Raw genomic sequence first — 20,238 nt, 5'->3', positions numbered from 1 at the left:
TGATTAGAAATACATCATTTTATATTATAATAATAAAACTTATTAATGTAATAATTGTAGTTAAAGAAAATGATTAAATTATTCTTTGTTATGTATAATGTGCTACATTGATAAAGTTGATGTTCACTGTATAAGTAAAAAGCAAGTTAATTTTTATGTTTTGATTCAACCAATTCTTTGTTTTCAAGGAAATTTGGTTTCGTTTATATCATTTGAGCAAACGGGATTTTAAAAATTTCATTATATAAGTCCCTATTTCAAAGTATATAGATAATTTGGACAAAAAGAATGTATTACTAATGACAAAAGCAAGATATGAAAAACACAAGTGAAACACGAAAATGTAAGATTTGCATATGAATCAACTGCTACATTAGCGATGATAAACTTTAGAGAAAAGCCGCAGAGTCCATATTTCAGTAGGTTTTTGTTTTTTGTAAACATTACACAATTTGAGTTATAAAAAAGGAAAAAAAAAACATAAGTTCTAAAAATACTGATATCAAATAATTATGATTTATGTTCACCGAATCTCAAGTCGAAAGCAGAATTGATTTCAGAATGATAGAAGTTATTAAAGAATTTTAATTGACGGTTTATTTTCATTGAGGCAAATCAAGAATAGCTAATGCTTATGCGATGCTTCATAGGTGCAAAAAAAAAAAAAAAAAAAAAAACTGTGAAGTCAAAAATTGTTAATTAATGTTTTAATTAAAAGGTATAAAACATTTTTCTATTTATTTTAGAGAAATATTTCCGAAAGTCTTCAAATCTGACTTACAAAACTTGACTTACTTTATGCTTACAGAAGGGAAATTTTGTAATCCATTTTTCAAACACTTTCTAATGCGCTAGATTTTCCGAAATTTTGTGCACTTAGCTGTTCTTGATGATATGATGCTATTTTTTTTATTTCCAGTATAATTAGTAATCGATTAATTTTATTAAATTTTGATACAACTTCTGTGACTCCATCTGCTGCTGAAGTGAGGAAAAATTATTTGGAAGATTTCATATATTTAATAAAAAATGAATTATAAATTTAAAACTGATAAAAAGATAATAATTAAAAAAGAAAGAATTGCTTCTTTTTTACTGTACAAATATATATGTGTTTATTATTACTTTTTCTAACGTTTTAAAAATCTTTTTATCTGTAAGTCATTGTGTCTCGAAGTTTTCTTCTTCTCCTCTCTATTAGCAGAGCGCCGCTGTTTCTGTAACTAAATAAAATTCTGGAACATTAACACGACGTTTGCATTTGTGAAGTTATTTATTCATCAGATAAATGCAAATTAGATATTCTACTTGTTTTAGTCTGTTAATAGAAGTGTTGACAGACTATTTAGTTATCAGAAATAAAAGTGTGCCCTTTTAGTTTTAAATGAGTTTCATGCATTAATTAATTTATGCGCTCTTACATATTCCAAAAGAATTCCATTTCTCTCTCTTCTCTGAGGGCTTAGCATAATTTCAAATATTTTAACATCTTAAATAATTTTTAAGGTTTTTTTTTCGTAATGGTAATTTTGTTTTGAAAGAGATGAAAACTAGAGAAAACAATAATTATTTATGCAAATGCAAATATTGTTGAGCATTTATTATAAGGTTACATATAAATTATAAAGTATATCTTCAGCCTGTTTTACACTTTAGGACATTGTTTTTTTTCCGAATAAGAATTAAAAATTAATAACTTTATAGAATTTTCTTAATATTCGTCATCTAATAAGTGTTAAGAATTCTGGTAATTTGCAAAATATCATCCTATGATGTTTGCATGTCTGAATTGTTCATTTAAACTATTAAGTTAGTGAAAACATATTTTTCTTTAAACGAAGCGCGTTTCAACTAATCATTTTTCCGTTTTGAACAGAATAAAGTATTTTTACAGGTGGTTTGAACAGAATAAAGTATTTTTACAGGTGGTTTGAACAGAATAAAGTATTTTTTACCAGTTAAACACATTTTGAGACTTCAGAAACTTTGTGGTTCGTACGAGTAACTCGAAAATTCATTAAACTGTCGAGTTATAATTTTAAAACATATTTTCTTGTGAAAAAATTTAAAAACATTCTATTCCTTTGTTTTAAATTACATTCCATTTGCATAATTATTCTGAAATGAAATATATTTTGATTACAAAATATGAATTTGTACTAGTTGTATTAAATGATTTGATATCAATCAACAAAGAAAAAGCAAGAAGTGATGCAAATAATATTTAAAGGAAAAAAAAAGAAAAGAAAAACTATGGGAAATAAATATTTATAGTATACATCATCTATATGTAGGGTTATCATAAAAATATGAGGGTTAAGATATCATTTACAAAGAAAGTCCCTAGTAAAACAGACCATCATTTCATATATAGTATTTGGGATATGGGGAATCGATTTAAAGGGAAACTAGTTCCCCCTATTCGCCACCAGAAATAAAAGTGGAATTGGCCACCAAGAAATGTCAGTAAAATAGATATAAAATTTGAATAAGGGAACGTTTTTTTTGTGACTGACTAAAATTGAATCCACATTTCAAGACCGAAATAAATTTTGATTAAATACATTTCATTTTTAAAATTTAATTACATATTTTCAGTCCCTTTGCCGATTTAATAATTCAAAGTTTATTTTTTTACACTATGTTTATGCTATTATTTCATTATTTCGTATAGAGAGCATGCTCAATACATTTCATTTGAATATACAACACCAATGTTATTCTGAAATCGCTACTACCGACTGCAGAATATCCTATCTCTATCGGTGTTTCTCATATGCGTTACTGTATGGTTATCTAATACAGTTAAACGACCCAATTCGACATAGTGTGTAAGCCCCGCCGCCGCAAACATTAAGATCAGGCGAACAAAAATTTGCATAAATAGCATTCACGCAATTTTTATTGCAAAACTAAAATTAAAAATGTTAGGAAAATAAATGTAACTGTTAAAAAAATACAGAATGACCCTAAAATACCCCCTCCCCCCACACACACTTGCGGGAGTCTTCAACTAAAATTAATAAGCGGAACGAAACTAAATTCATGTACAGACTGATGAAGCATGGTGAAATGAACTGCCATTTACATTTATTTATTATCGGAAGGAAAATGGATTATGCAAAATTTCATTAATGTTCGGTTGATAGAAAAAGCATACAAGAAATGAATGATGTGCAATAATAAATTCCCAGAAAATAACCTTTTATTAATCAATTTTAGGCTTTCCTAGCCAGGAGTAACATTTTTAATATTTTGACATTCTTCGAGTACAAGACACTGCATCAACAACTTTAATAACATTTTTTTTCGGAATTCATCTTGACATACCTTCCACAGTCAGCGTGTGAAATTTGGTGTCATTTTGTTCATTAGTTTTAGTTGCAGATGCCTTCAAAAAAGGAGATTTATTTTATAGCAATCCTGTATTTTTTGTGTTCCAATATCGGTTAAATATAAGTCAATCATGTAAAATATATATATTTTTATGTCAATTTTACTGTAAAAATTCTGTTTTCAATCTCTCTTTTGACTTTGATGGCCAGAATGTGAAATATTTGTTTCCTTTTTAAATTAATTCCCATGATCTATGATGAATAGTATGTTAAAAAAATGCTGTTGTGTTTACTTCATTGCATATTTTAATTACAATTAGGGATTGCAATACCGGGATACCGAATACCGGTATTTTGAGCCATTTGTACAATTTTGTAATACCGGTATTCACAAGTTTAAATACCGGTTTTTCGGTATTTACTAGACATTTTTAAAATTGTCTCCACTATATGTTCAGGGATCGCCAACATGACCAAATAGCATACGTTTTTCTTTTTATGTCTCCCTAATGGGCGAAATTAATTAGCTAATGAATGGCTTAATTAATTGCTTAAATCTAAATTAGCGAAACATGGATTATCCCTGAAAGAAAATATTATATTCATAACGACTGATGGAGCAACAATTATGAAAAAAGTTGGAAAGTTGATTGGTGCAAATCAGCAGTTGTGCCATGCACATGGAATTCAATTAGGAGTAATAGATGTATTATACCAAAACAATAAAGAACAGAAGAATCCAAATACTGTGGATATAAAAACTTCGGATTTTAACTTTGAAGAGAGTAAGAGTGAGAGTGATATTGACAATGAAAATAATGACTATGTAATTGTTGAAGAAGATATTGCTAATGAAGATGAAATATTAACTTATCAAGAATTGCTTCCTATAATTTACAAAGTTCGAAAAATTGTTAAGATATTTAAACGTTCCTCTATAAAAAAAGGATATATTACTAAAATATATACTAACTGAAAATAAAACAGAATATATGTTAATATTAGATTCTGAAACACGTTGGAACAGTTTACTCCTAATGATATAACGATTTTTCAAACTGAGAAATCCAATCCAAAAAGGAATAATCGACTTAAACCTGTAAATTAATTTTTCAGATAGTGAATTCGACTTAATATCCAGAACTATATCAGCTCTACTTCCAATAAAACTGACTATTGAGGCATGATGTCGGAGAGATTCTAATTTATTAACAGCTAATGCAACAATAAATTTCATGTTGCACTCACTGAAAGAGAAAAGCACATATCACTATCTGAAGAATTATATATTACATTGAAAAATCGCACATAAGAAAATCATACCGAAATAAAAAAATGTTTTATGGTATTTAAATAATTATGATGATTTTAAAAATCAAAATGAAAAAGAAGAAAAGAAAATAACCAATTCAAATCTGATTAAGTTTAGAGTAAATTTTCTTAAAATTTTTTACCCACAAACCTGTCCACATTCAGAATTCGGTTCAATTATCGAAGATTATGATGTCACTACTGTCGATAGTGAAAAGGAATTGTCTTTTGAATAAAAATTAGAATTAGCGATAAATAAGAAAAATTTCAACGAAACAAAATACAATACAGAAATCGGCTATATCCAAAACCATCCGACGAGAAATGGATTTATTTGAAGAAGAGAGATTTAAACGTAAATACTTGAAAAAAATATATCGCGCATTGCTAACAGTATCACCAGCTAGCGTAGATGCCGAAAGAGCGTTTTCGACAGCTGGTAATTTTTACACAAAATTACTTTTCAGGCTTAATGACAGTACAATTGATGCATTATGTTTTTTAAGATCACATTTCAAAAATTTGTAATAGTACCACAGACTGAATAGTGATATTTACACTTTTTTTGTGATTTAAATAAATAAGATGTTCCTTTACTTTTTTGTGATTATATATTGTTATAATTTATAAGTTACAAATTATTTTTTGTGATATTTTCACTCTCTAACAAAACTGGCAAATAAAACAAAGAAACACGTGTGTTTTCTTTCTTTTTCTAAAATTTCTAATACCGGTATTAAAACCGGTATCCGGGTATTAAGATTTAAAAAATACCGAATACCGGTATTGAAATTTTGGTCCGGTATTGCAATCTCTAATTACAATCACTGCTTATATAAAGAGTATGCTTAAGAACATAATGCTTGCAGATAGGGCATAGAAGACACAAAATTTTATGTCGTTTACTAAATTTCATTACGTTTTTGCTAAAAGACAAAAACAATAAAATTTATAATCCATTATATAGCAATTACATTTATGTATGCAATTATATCTCTGATAATAAAACGAAAATTAGAGAACAATTGAAATAAGTGTTTGGAATATATTTTCCTTTCAAATACAGGAAAGTTGAAATGTGAAAATCAAAGATGTAGATGCATTTTTAAATGATATAAAATGTCGTTTATTAATTTAAGCGCTATAAAAGTCGGAGTGATAAGATAAGACATTACGGACAGAAGTTTTGAGGAAAAACCTTTTAATGTCAAATGATGTAATAACTGCAGTCATTGCATCCATTTACTCATGCTCTTACTACTCAAAAGCGGCAACGTCATACTGAATTCATAATTTGATTTTTTTATTTATCATTTATCATTTTTTATTTTATCTAGTATTTAAAGGAGAAAAACAAAATAATTACCATAATAGTGTTTAAATGGTTTTGAAAGGGAATATTTACTTAAGTTAAAACAGCTAAAAAAGCTTTAAAATAAAATTTTATTTATAATTTTGACTTAGAATAAGAACTTTAAAGCTCTGAAACCTGTATTATTTCTGGTTTTGTTGACTATATGCAGTTTTAAGTATGGCTATAACATGATTTTGTTTAGAACTTTTCTCGATTTTTAAGATGTGAATCAAGCAAAATATTTTTTTTTCTATACAACACCCATAAATTCGTATGCTATTTAAAATTTTCACAATGTTGAAACTATACGAGAGAAACATTCAGTTAAATAACTTAAAAAGCTTGTTTCATAGAAATTTAGTTTTAAAGAAAAAAATTAATTTTATAGTTATATTCTCAAAAATGAAAGGCTTTTCAGAATCCCAGCTTCATTGAAATAAAATGTTAATAATATTTCTTTGTTAGCTGAATTAAAATCAATTTCTGTTGTTCAAAAATGTTCACAGAAAAAAAAACGCCGTGCGTGCAGGAATTTCATATTCAAAGAAATGAATAAAGCTTTATTTTCTAATGAAACATCAGATTAAAAGCTCCATTTCTAAGGAAAAAACAAATTAAGACATAAAAGTTTTACCATTCATTTTACGAATTATTTCTATTGATATCTTAACAAAATTATAACCACATAAATTGCGCATGTGCAAACCGAACACTTTATAAGTTACAAACATTGAAGCAGTCTTATGTAATTGAAATGAATACGAACATAGGTGAATGGCCCTTTACAGCTTTTAATGTTTTGTTAACGGAAATTTTAAAAGTCGATCCCAGTTTTATATGTATGCATTTGTCAAAAAATGAATTAATATCTCATTCAATGCAAAAAAATACTAAATATATTTCATCCTATTGATATAGCGTAATAATTTATTAAAATCTATTTGAATTCTATTCAAATGATAGTTAAGTTGTAAGGAATCGAATTTTTCAATGAGCAGGATTAATAGAGGGGATTAAAACAAGGACTGAAAAGTTAATGAATCGATCCAAGCCTTCAAACAAATCTTGCCTGCTTTCAACATTCCATATATTTGAAGTTTAACAACAAGTATAATTAACAGAAAGATCGATGGAAGCAATTTTTTCTGCATTGAAATTGAAATGCATTTGGAAGCGCAAAACAGAGAAGTAACGTTCGAAAATTTGAGACAATAGTTGTAATCGGATCATGACAAGCAATCGATTCAAACTCCGCTAAAAGGACGTGTGTCAGAAAAGCAGGCTACGACAGATGACATCCCCTAAGTCGATAGAGAACTGCACAAATGCTATTCCATTAAAAACTTTTTCCATATGGTTGGAAAAAGGAAATCCTTTGTAATTCAAATCTTCGATTATCAAAGTGATCTATTGACAGTCTATAAAACATAGAGGGATTACTGAAAGGAAAGGAATTCTCTGCAGAGATGATTTTGGATAGAGAAAATACATACTTCATTGGGTCTAAAAGATCAAGTGGAATTCGAAAGGAAACACTTTACTAATAAATATTTATTTGCTGATCTGATGAAACAAAACATTTTCCCCCTTTTTTGGACTTGTGTAAATTTTTTGTGGACCTGCTTTACCGACAGCAACGTAATGTTTCAATATCTTCAGAATTGGAGGCATTCAATAAGATTAAAAATGATGACAAATAAAGCTTTAACCTTTAGGGGTTAATAACCGGCTTTGTTTTCATTTTACGTAAGATGGTACGTTAGTTACTGCAATAGTAATAAATTGTAACAGTTAAAATAAGAAGTAGTAAAATTCAAATCACAAGTGAAAAATGACAATTAAAGAGATCTATTTACTCAACTTTTAAATTCATGAGCACATTTTCAGCAATTTTGGTTCATTTTTATTGTTTAATCTGATAGTCATTGCTAAGATAATGGAACAGACATTTTTAGTAGGAGAATGCATGAATATATGCTGATTAGTTATTTTCAATTAGACAAAACACATTTAAATTTAATTCACAACTGAGAATAAGGTTTATTCATGTTCAAGTGTCTGCATGTCAAATGTTGACCATTGACTTTCATTTCTCTCCTTGTAACATTCAGTTAAATGTTTCTTATCTGTATGTGTTGTTACTTCATTTAAGTAGGACGTGGATACTAATAAAAGAACATTTGTCTATTCGTTTGGAGCTAAAAATTATTAAGAGCTGTGAGAAATACGAAGGAAAAAATTCTTTGCAACCATTCATTGTACTTCTAGCTACTTGGATTTATGTTAAAGCAAGCATTACCTTTGTATTACTGCTTACTTGTAAAGCTAATAAAGAGGGTGTAATGAATGGAACTGCGTTAAAAGTTAATTACTGATGCTGTTTGTAGGAAAACAGAAAGAAAGGACTTATATAAAATGTACATATAGTTTTAATATTTATTCCTGCATGATCAGCTAAGTGCGTAAAATTTATCAAAAATTCAAACAACATAAAACTATAACATTGGAAAACAAGTGAGCATAAACTCCGTTAGAGTTATATAAAATGATAACAAAATAGTATCTAAGTTTTTAAATAGGATACTATTTTGATGAGAATAAATGTTAAGAAATGGATACATTTTTTTGAATTATATTAATCAATTGGAAAAACATTTATTTCAGCTTGAACAGAATAATATGCTCTTTTAGACTCTAATGTTTATTTAAAGAAAGTTTCATATATTTCATATACCCTAATTAAACAAAAACGTTAGGAACGACACATACTTATCTAATTGAACATATATGAAATCTGAAACAATTTATCACACATACAACGTACAAATTATTACATGGACTTACACGATACATAAGTCTGTTAAAATTCTTATGAATGTAATTCATCAGCGCATAATTTTAATTTCAAATTTTATGATCATATTGTGATTGTTCGCGATTATTAATTAATTTCAAAGGCATATCGAGCATCACTGACTGTATTTCATCGAGCTTTTAAATATTTCAAAAGTCTTGTAAGGAAACAATATTTAATATTTGATGATATTAGTTCGATAATCAATAACAGATGTATTTAAAATGCATTCTAACCTATTTTAAATGAAAATATCATTTTAAAATTCAATGTTTGCGATATCTTTAAAATAAGTAGAGAATATTGATTAAAATCCACCATTTTATGATATTTGTGTTAGCAATAAATCATTTATAAACTATTTTTTTTGTTAGTTCTTGCGCAATAAAACTATAAGTATTCTTTCTTTACTTTTTCGTATACTAAGTGAAATACTGTAATTTACAAAAAAAAAAAAAAAAAAAAAAAAAAGCTTTACAAATTTTGACGAACCATTACTTTGATAAGTCCCTCATTTCAAGAATCACACTTTTGAATTATGCCTGTAAGTTGCCCTGTCTATCCGCTGACATGATAAAATCTAAAAAAAAAAAAAAAAAAAAAAAGAGATTGAGGGCAGAAATTTGATAAGTGATCTTTATACGAAATTTGTAGATTTCTATCGAGTTTCAGACGAAAATCATTCCCAGGATGATCATTTGTCTGTTTGTCAAAATGCTGATACTAAAAGATATATGATGATACTAAAAGCAAAAATCTACATAAACAAAATTTGGTACACAGTATGAACCTCCAAAGTACAGATCTGTGAAAAATTTTGACCTCCGTACATCCGTCAAAGCGTTGAACAGCTCACAATCTGTACATTCGTGTACATGTAAACACAATAAAAGAAAAACACAGTGATACAGATAAATGAAAATCATTTTAATATATAGTTTACCAAAATTATAGTTCTGCGCAAAATTCAACCAAAATTCATATTCGATTGTCTATTTTATGCAACGAGACAGAAAACATACATGTGTAGACTTTGAAAATAAAAATCTAGGCATTGGGGGCGTTCATAGTTTTGTTAAAAGTCCACAATTTTCATGCAAAGGTAGGGAGAGAAACACTTTCTCGGGGAGGATGAAGATGCGTGAATATTTTAGGGTGAAAAATCCCACAGGATAACTGCCAATTCCTATCCCGGGCAAGCAATTATTTAGTTCGTTTCTGTGCAGAAAATACAGTGAATAAAACGTAGTTAGTTTTTTTTCAGTTATTAATTACGTTAGCAAATAGGAATTCTGAACAAAACACACAGTTATTATAAATAGTATATAAATTACCCAGAAATAAATATTTCTAATCAGTAATTACAACTGATATTCTGAAAATGAACCATAATATTACAGATTCATGTTCACTAGAAAAGCGTCAGAAACAGGAAGGGACAATTTAAGTTTGAAATCTATTGTATGCGTTGCAGGAAAATTGGGAATGTAATGCCAAAAATAACATAAAATTAATTGCTAGAGGACACGTGAAATTACAGTTGTTATGTGATAACTAACAGTTCTCTAGCTTTATTAAATTTTATAAATTTTCAATTTAATGTCGTTTATTTTCATTTGCTGTTTATTACATACTTCAAGATACGAATTCATCATTCTAGAAATGGTTTGAAGGCATTGAAAAGGATTTTTCTTTTAGATGACATCTTTGTACCTGTATTAACATGCACAAGAAAGAAAAAATATAAAATAGTATAAATATTTGTCGGTTGTTAATAATGATTTGGAGCTGTTTGATGTCAAAAATTAAGGAAAGTCAATAAATGGACGATAAAATAGAAAAAACTCATGGAGGAATTTAAAGATTGCAATTTTGATACTTTCCAGATTTGAACAGTCTGTAGAGATAGAGAAAGTAACTTATCTCGGAAATAGTCATGGCTGAGTTTTCACTAAATATGTATTCTTTGGTGAATAACGTTGAAGGATCCAGAATGAAGATTCATTTGCAGGATTTACCTGGATGAGACAGGTTTGAGGAAATAACAATCTGTATAATTCCTTTCTGAGAATGACTAGTCTGCCGTTTTAAGACAGTCAGAAAAATGCCACATATGATTATGAAAGAACAGATTAATTATTTTTCAACTGTAATTCCGATTTACGACAATTTTTCAATTTATGATAAATATCAAAGTGGAATAATGAAAGAAATAAGGAAAATTTAATAAACATCTTAAAGTAGCACATTGATATTGAAAAATAATATTCACATACCAGATTCATTTGAAAGGCTTTATTTATAAAATTGGCTATTAGCAGCTTGCTCCATTATTGAAGCGGGATATTATTGTAAACATGAATTGAAAATTACATGGACTAAATATTAAGGGCAAGTTTTATTAAGGGTAAGTTCCCTTAAGAGTTAATGTTTATGGCACAGCATTGAAAAGACTAACCTCTTGATGGTTTTTTTATTTTTCTAGCAAATTCTATTTTCATGTTTCCTAAATGTAAAATGTGCTTTTATGACATTATATTCTGAAAGACCAAGCTTTTGCGACTCTATAACAAATGTCTTTCACAAACTCCTTAAGAATTCAAATATGATAAGGACATTAACCACGTTAGAAAATCGAAACCTCTTTTCATATCTCTTAAATTTTCATTTGAAAGCTATGAGCACTTTTAATAAGAATTACTGTCAATTCAGAGATGCAATAAGTTCATAGAAATTTCTATGAAGGGGTTGTGAAAATTAAGTTGTTCTACTAATTTAGTGAATAGACTGTAAGTAGACTACTTAAAGACAACAACTGGAAAAAAATTTACATATCCAGATTTCTTATTTTTCAACAAAGTAAATATCTTTTCCACCCTCTGCCAGACAGAATTTTTATATATCTATCTAAAAATAAGTTTTCTAATAGTAGTGGAAACAAAAAATACCGGAAATAAATTTCATACATAAAATGTTGTTTACAAGGAATTTTTTAAATGAATGCTTTATTTGAAGACTGGTTGATAGAACTCAAATTACTTACGGTATCTAAAATCTGAAGGAACGTCTTTTTGAACTGTCATAGATAATTTTACAGGTTTTATTATATAATCAGGATGATTTATAATATAAGCGGGTTTTATCTCTATAAAAAGGATGATTCAAAATTCAACACACTAACTGTTAGGAAATACAAACATGTCTTAAAATGTCAAACGGATGAGCATTAACGCTAGTTCAAATAGCACGTGCACCTTAGCTTTGGAATAATGGACAGTACGATTGCATGAGGAGCCTGCATATTTGTATCGATACTTATAAATAAATTATTATAAATTTTGTAGCATCAGGCATCGTCCCATAAATATCCTATGAGATGTCAGGTGTTTTAGAAAAGATTATTCAATTCACGCTGCATTGCTGTGATGCGTAAGAGAGTTGAATAGTTGTAAAAATGAACGTGCAACTGTAAAATTTCGCCAAATAAATAATTTTTACCCATTACTTATTGATGTAACATTTCTGAGTCTTAATGTGTCCTCTACCTCATGCGGAGGCGTTTCCTATAATACATCCAATGTCAGCGCCATCTTAATTTTTTTTATTTTTTATTTCAAGTCTCTCCTAACATTTTTACTTTGGATTTTTAATCATTTTCCTCGATGTTAAAAGATAAGTATCTGATCACCCGAAACCTCGGATCCTTCATTATAGGATTAATTACAAAGTACATTTATTTTGTTAAAGATATCAGAATCATTATTATATAGTTTTAGTGATCAAAAATGCATATCACCAAACTGTAAAGTTTATTTGACTGGTAGTTAATAGACATTTCAGGGAAGTATTAAATATTTATTTTTCATAGAGATGTTTTTTTTAATCGAAATGACTTAATTTTTCTGTATCGTATCAACTGAAGAATTGTAGCACTCTTTCAGATCATGCAAATTTAGTGAAGCTACAATATGATACATTTAGGTGTTACTCCGCATTTGCAGTTTTATATGTAATTTCAATCGTCATTTCGATAAAACAAACTTAAAAAGCTTAATATACAGTGCAAACAAAAATTGTAGCCTAAATGCCGTTTGTCGCCCTTCTTTCGTTGCATATTGAGTTGTTCCCTTAGAGGAAAATAATAAATGCTATCTAGAATAATTACAAGAATTAAAATTCACCTAAATGTAGTTAATGTATTAATGTCATCAAAATTTGGTGTTCTTGATCAAATCTGTTTATTCTTAAAAATCTGTACTTCTTTTTAGGAGAGAATTCCGTAAAAGATTGTTGGCGGAGATAATAACTTTGAAAATTATCAATATTTGGAGGAATGTATTAATTTTGAATTAAAAGTATGTGAAGTTTCTTTTAATTTAAAATATGATCTTTGTGTGGAAGAAAATTACAGATTCTCGTAAGAAATTAAGAATTAATAAGATTCTATTCTGAATGCAGTAGTAAAATTTAATAAAAATATTTTTTAAAACACAATTTTATTTCTGCGCTTAGTAGCAACGTTTTTATTTTAATTATTTTCTGCTTCACAGTATTTTCAGTTTTCAATTCATTATGAATATTATGGAATCTTCAAAAGATTTCTTTTCTGAAGTTCACTACCAGGTGGCACGATTCGGCTGAGAATAAAATTTAATTAAATTTTCTTGTTGATTCACACTTAAGTTGAGTAAATACTCAAATAGTGTATTGTCATCAAAAATGTATATGTGTATAAAATTTCAAAAGACTGATATATCAGGAAGTGAGATTGAAAGTGATTTTATATGTAATACCAATTATACAAACTTTGAAATTAATGAAATTAATTATTCATTTAATGACATATTATGTTTTCTAGAATTAATATATTTCATTTTTTCCTCGTAATTAGCAAACAAACAATGTCGTGCACCTTTTTTGACTTTGTACTTTAAGAAAAATCACGACCATTTAACAAATCAGTTCTTTTGCCATAGTTTTTATTTCATTACCTTTTGTTTTAATTGTGGCCCTAAACTTGTAAAAAAATTTTTTGTAATTAATCTTTTGATTAAAATAATTTAAAAATTAATTTTCGCACTATTAAATCCTTTTAGATAAAATTTATTTTTATTTATAAAAAAATTCCTTTTAATTTCAATATGCATGAAATATTTAGCTTCTTGTACGTGGATTGATATTTCTGTCTCCATACGAAAAGAAATTCTGGTTAAGAGTTTTCGATCCTATTTTCTTTAAAATTATATTAATTTCAGTTTTTTACATATCTAATCTAATCATATCTAATCATAATCTTTACAATTAAACTCTTATTTATATAAACTAACATACATTAATACCACAGCACTCTAATCATGGTCCATCAACATACACTTCCAATTGGAAAAATTCTCTAAGTGATGTAAAGAACCAGATTTTCTGTTAGTACACTCAATGAATGTACTACTTAAAAATTATGAGGTATAAATTTTTTATACTGCTCAGCAGTCATGATAGTCATATTTAGTGAAATATTCTTGTGCGCTAACGTTTTAAATAAACTAAATGAGATATGAATATCATTATTTAGGACAACTAAGTTCGTATCTTGGTGGATCTTCCCCGAGATGGCATTGAACTTATCTAAATTAGCTGTATTCAAAGCTTCCTAATTCGGTCAGTTTTAATCGCAAAAGAATGATACTTTCTTTTAAAGTGTTACTATGAGAAGAATAATTTATGAAATAGATTAATAATCTCTTCAAAAAATTAGACTTCGCAATTTCTTCAGCAGAACTTTTATTTACAGAAATAACACCAAAGATAATTCCTTGCGTTGTTAGATTTCCATTTCCATTGAAAAGTGCAGCCTATCTTTAAAGCTTAAAAATTAGTTTTTGGACTATGATAACAGCGGGTGACCTGAATATGATAATAAAATTTTCTTCAGCAAAGCTTATAGTCACAAAATATTTCTCGTAAACTATAGAAGATTATTTATAATACTATATAAAAACAATTTAAATCTATTATGAGCTATTTCATCTTTGATATTTGAAATTTGTTTCGAAATAATCACTAACTCTTTTTGTAATAAGATAAATCCTTATTAAACTTCTTCACTAAAGGTTTTTCATTCAAAATAAAAAATACAATTATCACTTTTGTATTTACGTCACTTGCGAAAATCAGTTGAAATACAAAAAGTTCGTAACTGCAATATGCGGTTCACAGTTCACATAGATACCATTATCTTAATAATATATTTATAGAGACTATCTTCTAAACAAATAAAGGAATAAAAATTGGGAATTTTCTCTATACGAATGCGATTTAAACATCATGAAATTTTAAAAAGAAGCGATTTCTGTTACTTTGAATAAATATGCTTAGAGAGGGGAAAAAATTATATATTTGCTGATATTCCTCATATCCATCGTTTTAAAGCAAAATTCTTTTAAAAGCATCAGTAACACATATTTAATATTTGATCTCACTATTGACTCTCTTAAAATGTTTCTGTGCCTATTTATAAAGCATTCTGGTCTTTGATTAAATATCATATTTCTTTTCGAAAAATTCCTTGCCCATTTAAAATGTTTTATATGGATTTTTTTTTTTTTTTTTTTGCGAAAACATTGCGAAAAATACTTCTTTAGAAAAATGAAACAAGGAAGAAAATTAACAATTCTTTTAACTTTTTTGTAAAAAGATATTGCAATTTAAAAATATGAAATACAAAATAATAAAGATGCCATCCTTCAATTTCAGTTAAAACTAATTTATTTGGAGAATGTAATTGAAGAATTATAAAAAGAAGTAATCATGAAATAATTGCAATAGAAAAAAAAAATATTGAAAAAAATCCAAAGATTGTTCATTTTATTTCTTGCCTTGTTTTTGACTGCTCAATAGTTTTTAATAATTTTTTTCTACTTTACTGTCAAACAGAAAAATCAGACAGAATTAAAAGAAACGACCGCTTTGAGATTAAAACTTCGCACTTTGAATTAGCGGCGCCTCTTTGTAATGTTATCTTTATAATTTAGTTTTCAATCTAAATTACAGATACTGAGTTCAAACAATCCAATTAGTTGTTCCACAGAGAACTTCAGACTTCTATATATTGTTTATGCTTATTTTAGAATATTTGATTTAAAAAAAAAACGTTTTTTTTTTAAATGCACAATGTTCTACTGATTGTGAAATTAAATTAGCGGCTGTAAAATAAAAAATGCATCTTTTTATAGGTTCATTATTGGTGATGGCATATTTTGAAAATTTTTCAAAATTTCACCTTATGCGGAGCATCAGACATAAAGGAATATGCTTTACACTTGAAATGGTTTGGCTAAAATGAATACTTTTCTTTCTTTATAAAATAAGTTACAATGCTCCAGATTTAAGATTTTATTTATCTAATTCTCTATAACACTATCGAGAGAATAAAATGCTTGAAAAAGGTTGTTTTGAATATTATTTATAGAAAACTATTTTAGCAACACATGTATAATATGTAATGAAAAAAAAATTAATAAAGAGAAAAAAAGCGTTTTTCAGTAATATTATCGGTATATTAGCGAAATTTATTTATGAGATCGCTAATTGGTCTGCCATAAATTAAAACGTTTCCAAGTAAACCTTAAAATTTAAATAGAAAAAGAATTTAAAAAAAAAATCCAACGATTAGAAACAACGTCCTAAGTGTTTCTACATATGAACTCGTTACAAATTTTAATCAGTACAACAAGAATTTACAACTTTCGCAAAAATATTTCAACATTTTATAATGAATAAGTTACTTGTATTTTCTTTTCTTTGTGAACAGAAAGCAATAAAAATACTACAATTTATTAATCATTTACTTCATTTCGAGAAGCGCTGAATAAAATATTATAATTATGTTTTGCATAATGAGGAAAAAGCGAGCATATAAAAAGTAATGGGGATTTCTATCGGTTTTAGAAAATTAGTTTTCTTCTTAATATTCTTCTTATCAAAATGAAAACTAAAGAGCAAAATAATTTATAAATAAATTGAATAAAAGTTATGAAATTTACTAATTTATAAAAAAAATTAAGGTTTTGTTAATAAACACGTTTCCATGTGTTTAAATAGCTTTAGTTGAGAAGCCACCAGACAAATGAAGTCAGTGGTACTAGTAATTCATTTTTTAGTAATCATGTCTACAATATGGTAAACATTAATATGGGCTACAAAAAATACTCTTAACTATTGATTCATTTTTTTGCTTATAAAAAGGGAAATGATTAATAAATAAGATATTCAAATGATCAACAGCAAAGAAAAAAGAAAGGAAATGATTTGAAACTGCAATCAGCGTCTGCTTTTACATTTGAAAAGTTTATAATAAATACTGCTTCCATTCTTTATAATTATAGATAAGCAAATCAATAAATCCAATGATTTAAGTGATAAATTATTAAATGCACTTTTTTAAATAATGATATTCATTTAGTGACGAATGAAGAAGTTTTATTAATTGTAAAATGCCAAGCACAAAAATTATTTCAGCTGACATTTTTCAATACTTTTTTTATATTCATTTAGAGTGCTTCAAAATTACAATAATAATATCTTGGCGATGTAAAAAAATGTCGAATTAAATTCAGTTTACATTGAAAGCCACCCTGGAAATAAACCTTAGGGAAACAGAAACCAATTACTTTTTCATATACCAGAGATTTCAGCAGATGTGACGATTCATTCAACAATCTTTTTTTTACCAATATAATATTTTCATCTTTTTTCCAACCAGTGTACATTTGTAGATATACCTTAAAAGTATTTTCTACAATTTCTACAATCTGGTAGAAAATTCATAAAGTAGATAATTAAGAATTTGTTCAATTCCAATTTATGAATTCCAATTTCAGATTTTCTAAGAAAAATAATTCAGATTATTAGAAAAAAGTCGTTGAAATTTTTAAAAACAAATAAACATTATGATGTCTTTTATTATTTAATCTTTCGGAAAAAGCAATAAATCAAAAATTGAAATAATGTGCCAGAAATGGTAACTGCTATTATCAAGAACAGTATGAATAAGAACATCACGAATATAAGACAAACTGTGAAATACGAAAAGATGGATGAAGCACCATAATTTGTTTACAAAATACAAACAATTGATAAAGAAAAGTATAAAATGCTGCCATTCAGATATGCCTATTTTCCAATTCACGTGAGGTCAAGATACATTAAGAGATTGTTTTGATATTTTTGCAATTTTTATTAAAATCGATTTCATGAGTTTAAGTAGTTGAGTGAAACATTTTGTTTCAAGTTATATTAAGTGAACATTAACAACGGATATACTTCATACAAAAACAATAATATTTTATAGAGACAAATCATTGATGGAACATAAAAATTAAAAGAAAAGCAATTTGATAAGAGTAGAAATGATCTAAACTATTCTTCTTCCATTTTTGTGTCAGGATTTTGCCACGTCAAGAATTTGAATATTTTTTTATTCGTTTTATCGAGAAACGATAAGAAATCCTCCTGAAACCCTTCCTTCCTCTTTTTATTCGAACAGGTTTCTCCTTTTGTGACCATAGAAACGTAGGACGTCAACATCGCACACAGAGTAATAAATCAACTAGCATTTCTTTCTTCGCGTAAATTTCTGAAGTTCTGGTACTCATAGAGACTTTGGAATTCATCTATCACCACTTGGACTACCCCCGCATTATTCGGAAGTATTAAAGATCTCGCCTGGGACAATTATTCCCAACCTTCTCTACTAAGAGTCAATTCCTATGAGTATGGGAAAATCACATTTTCTAGGCTCCTCATTAAAATTCATCCATACTCTAAATATAAGCCTTTCCGAGGGATTTTGACGTTAAGAGGTAGATATGTTCATTTCTATAGAAACAAAAGCTCCGCATTCCAAACTTTCGAATAAAAACAGATAGACTAAACTATTATTTTAATAGGAATTACAATACACAATTTATACAAAGTTCTTCATTACTGTCTGTATAGTTTTTTTCTTTAGTATTTTAATCTTTTACTCTCTATTTCTATGTTATGGGGATGACACTAGTAAGTTCCTAAAGAAGAATCCGGGTTAAAGTGTATTGGAATATATAAACTAAATTGCAGCCAATTTGTGCATTTAAAAATACACTACGTGTGCTTTAACAAAGACCCTTACATGAACTGAAATAATTTTTATTATATAATAACCTTACTTAAAATATATAAAAGAAGAAACTACAGATAATTTGATACGAAAAGAAAAAGGAGCAAATATGTTAATAAAAATATTCAGGCTGGTAAAAGTCTCCATGCGTATCATCCTATTATTTATTCGTGATTGTAATCTGATAAATTTAAATGATCAATTCTTGTATATATAGAAATTTATTTCGTGTATCTTGGAAATGGCTCGAACGATTTGGATCAAATTTTATATTTAGATAAGATTTTGCTTTTTTACTTTATCTATATAGATGTCTTTTCTGAAAAACAATTTTTTAAATAACTACTATTAGAGCCTTTTACTATCTGTTCTGGCTGACGATGTCATATAGCGGCATCTCGTCAATTTGTGTGGCACTTGCATTGTGGGCTTACTGGTACATCAAAATTTTATGAGATGGCGCTGATGGATGTTAGATTGAAAATTATTCATATGTAATCAGTATGTGATTCGTAGCTAAATATTTTCTCAAAATATTAAATACAAAAAAAAAAAAAAAAAAAAAAAAACCTGCCGAGCGAAGCTTGGTCTCCCAGATATTAAATTTCAAATGATTAAACGATTTAAAATATCAATGGACTTTTTTCAATTATTCTTTAATATTTTCCAAATTTCCAAATTTCACTTTTAAATTAAAATTTTAAATAACTTAAAATGATAACTGTTACGTGTATTATATTTTTGAGCAATTAAATAAGCGTATCTATTTTCAATATAAAAACAGCTACAACGTTTTTATGTATTATAAATTAAGGAAAAATAGTTCCACATTTGATTTATTTTTGAATAACAATAATGAAAACAATATGGGAAATATCAAAAATACTTTTACCCCCGATTGGTTATTAGTATATTAATTTACAATTGCCGTTTCTTGGTCTATTAAAAACAGATTTGATTGAATTTATGCAAATTTTGACGCTTCTTCTTTTGCAAATTTCTTCAAGAACACACACACACACACACACACACACACACACACACACACACACACACACACACACACACACACACACACACACACACACACACACACACACACACACACACACACACACACACACACACACACAAACACACACACACACACATATATATATTTGAAAAGTTAAACTTCGCTTTTATTCCATCCCATATAATAATTTATGTACAAGCAAGAAGCGACAGCAGC

The sequence above is a fragment of the Argiope bruennichi genome, chromosome X1 (genome assembly GCF_947563725.1).
Source record: "Argiope bruennichi chromosome X1, qqArgBrue1.1, whole genome shotgun sequence".
Taxonomy (NCBI): domain Eukaryota; kingdom Metazoa; phylum Arthropoda; class Arachnida; order Araneae; family Araneidae; genus Argiope; species Argiope bruennichi.
This window is presented reverse-complemented; position numbering follows the sequence as displayed.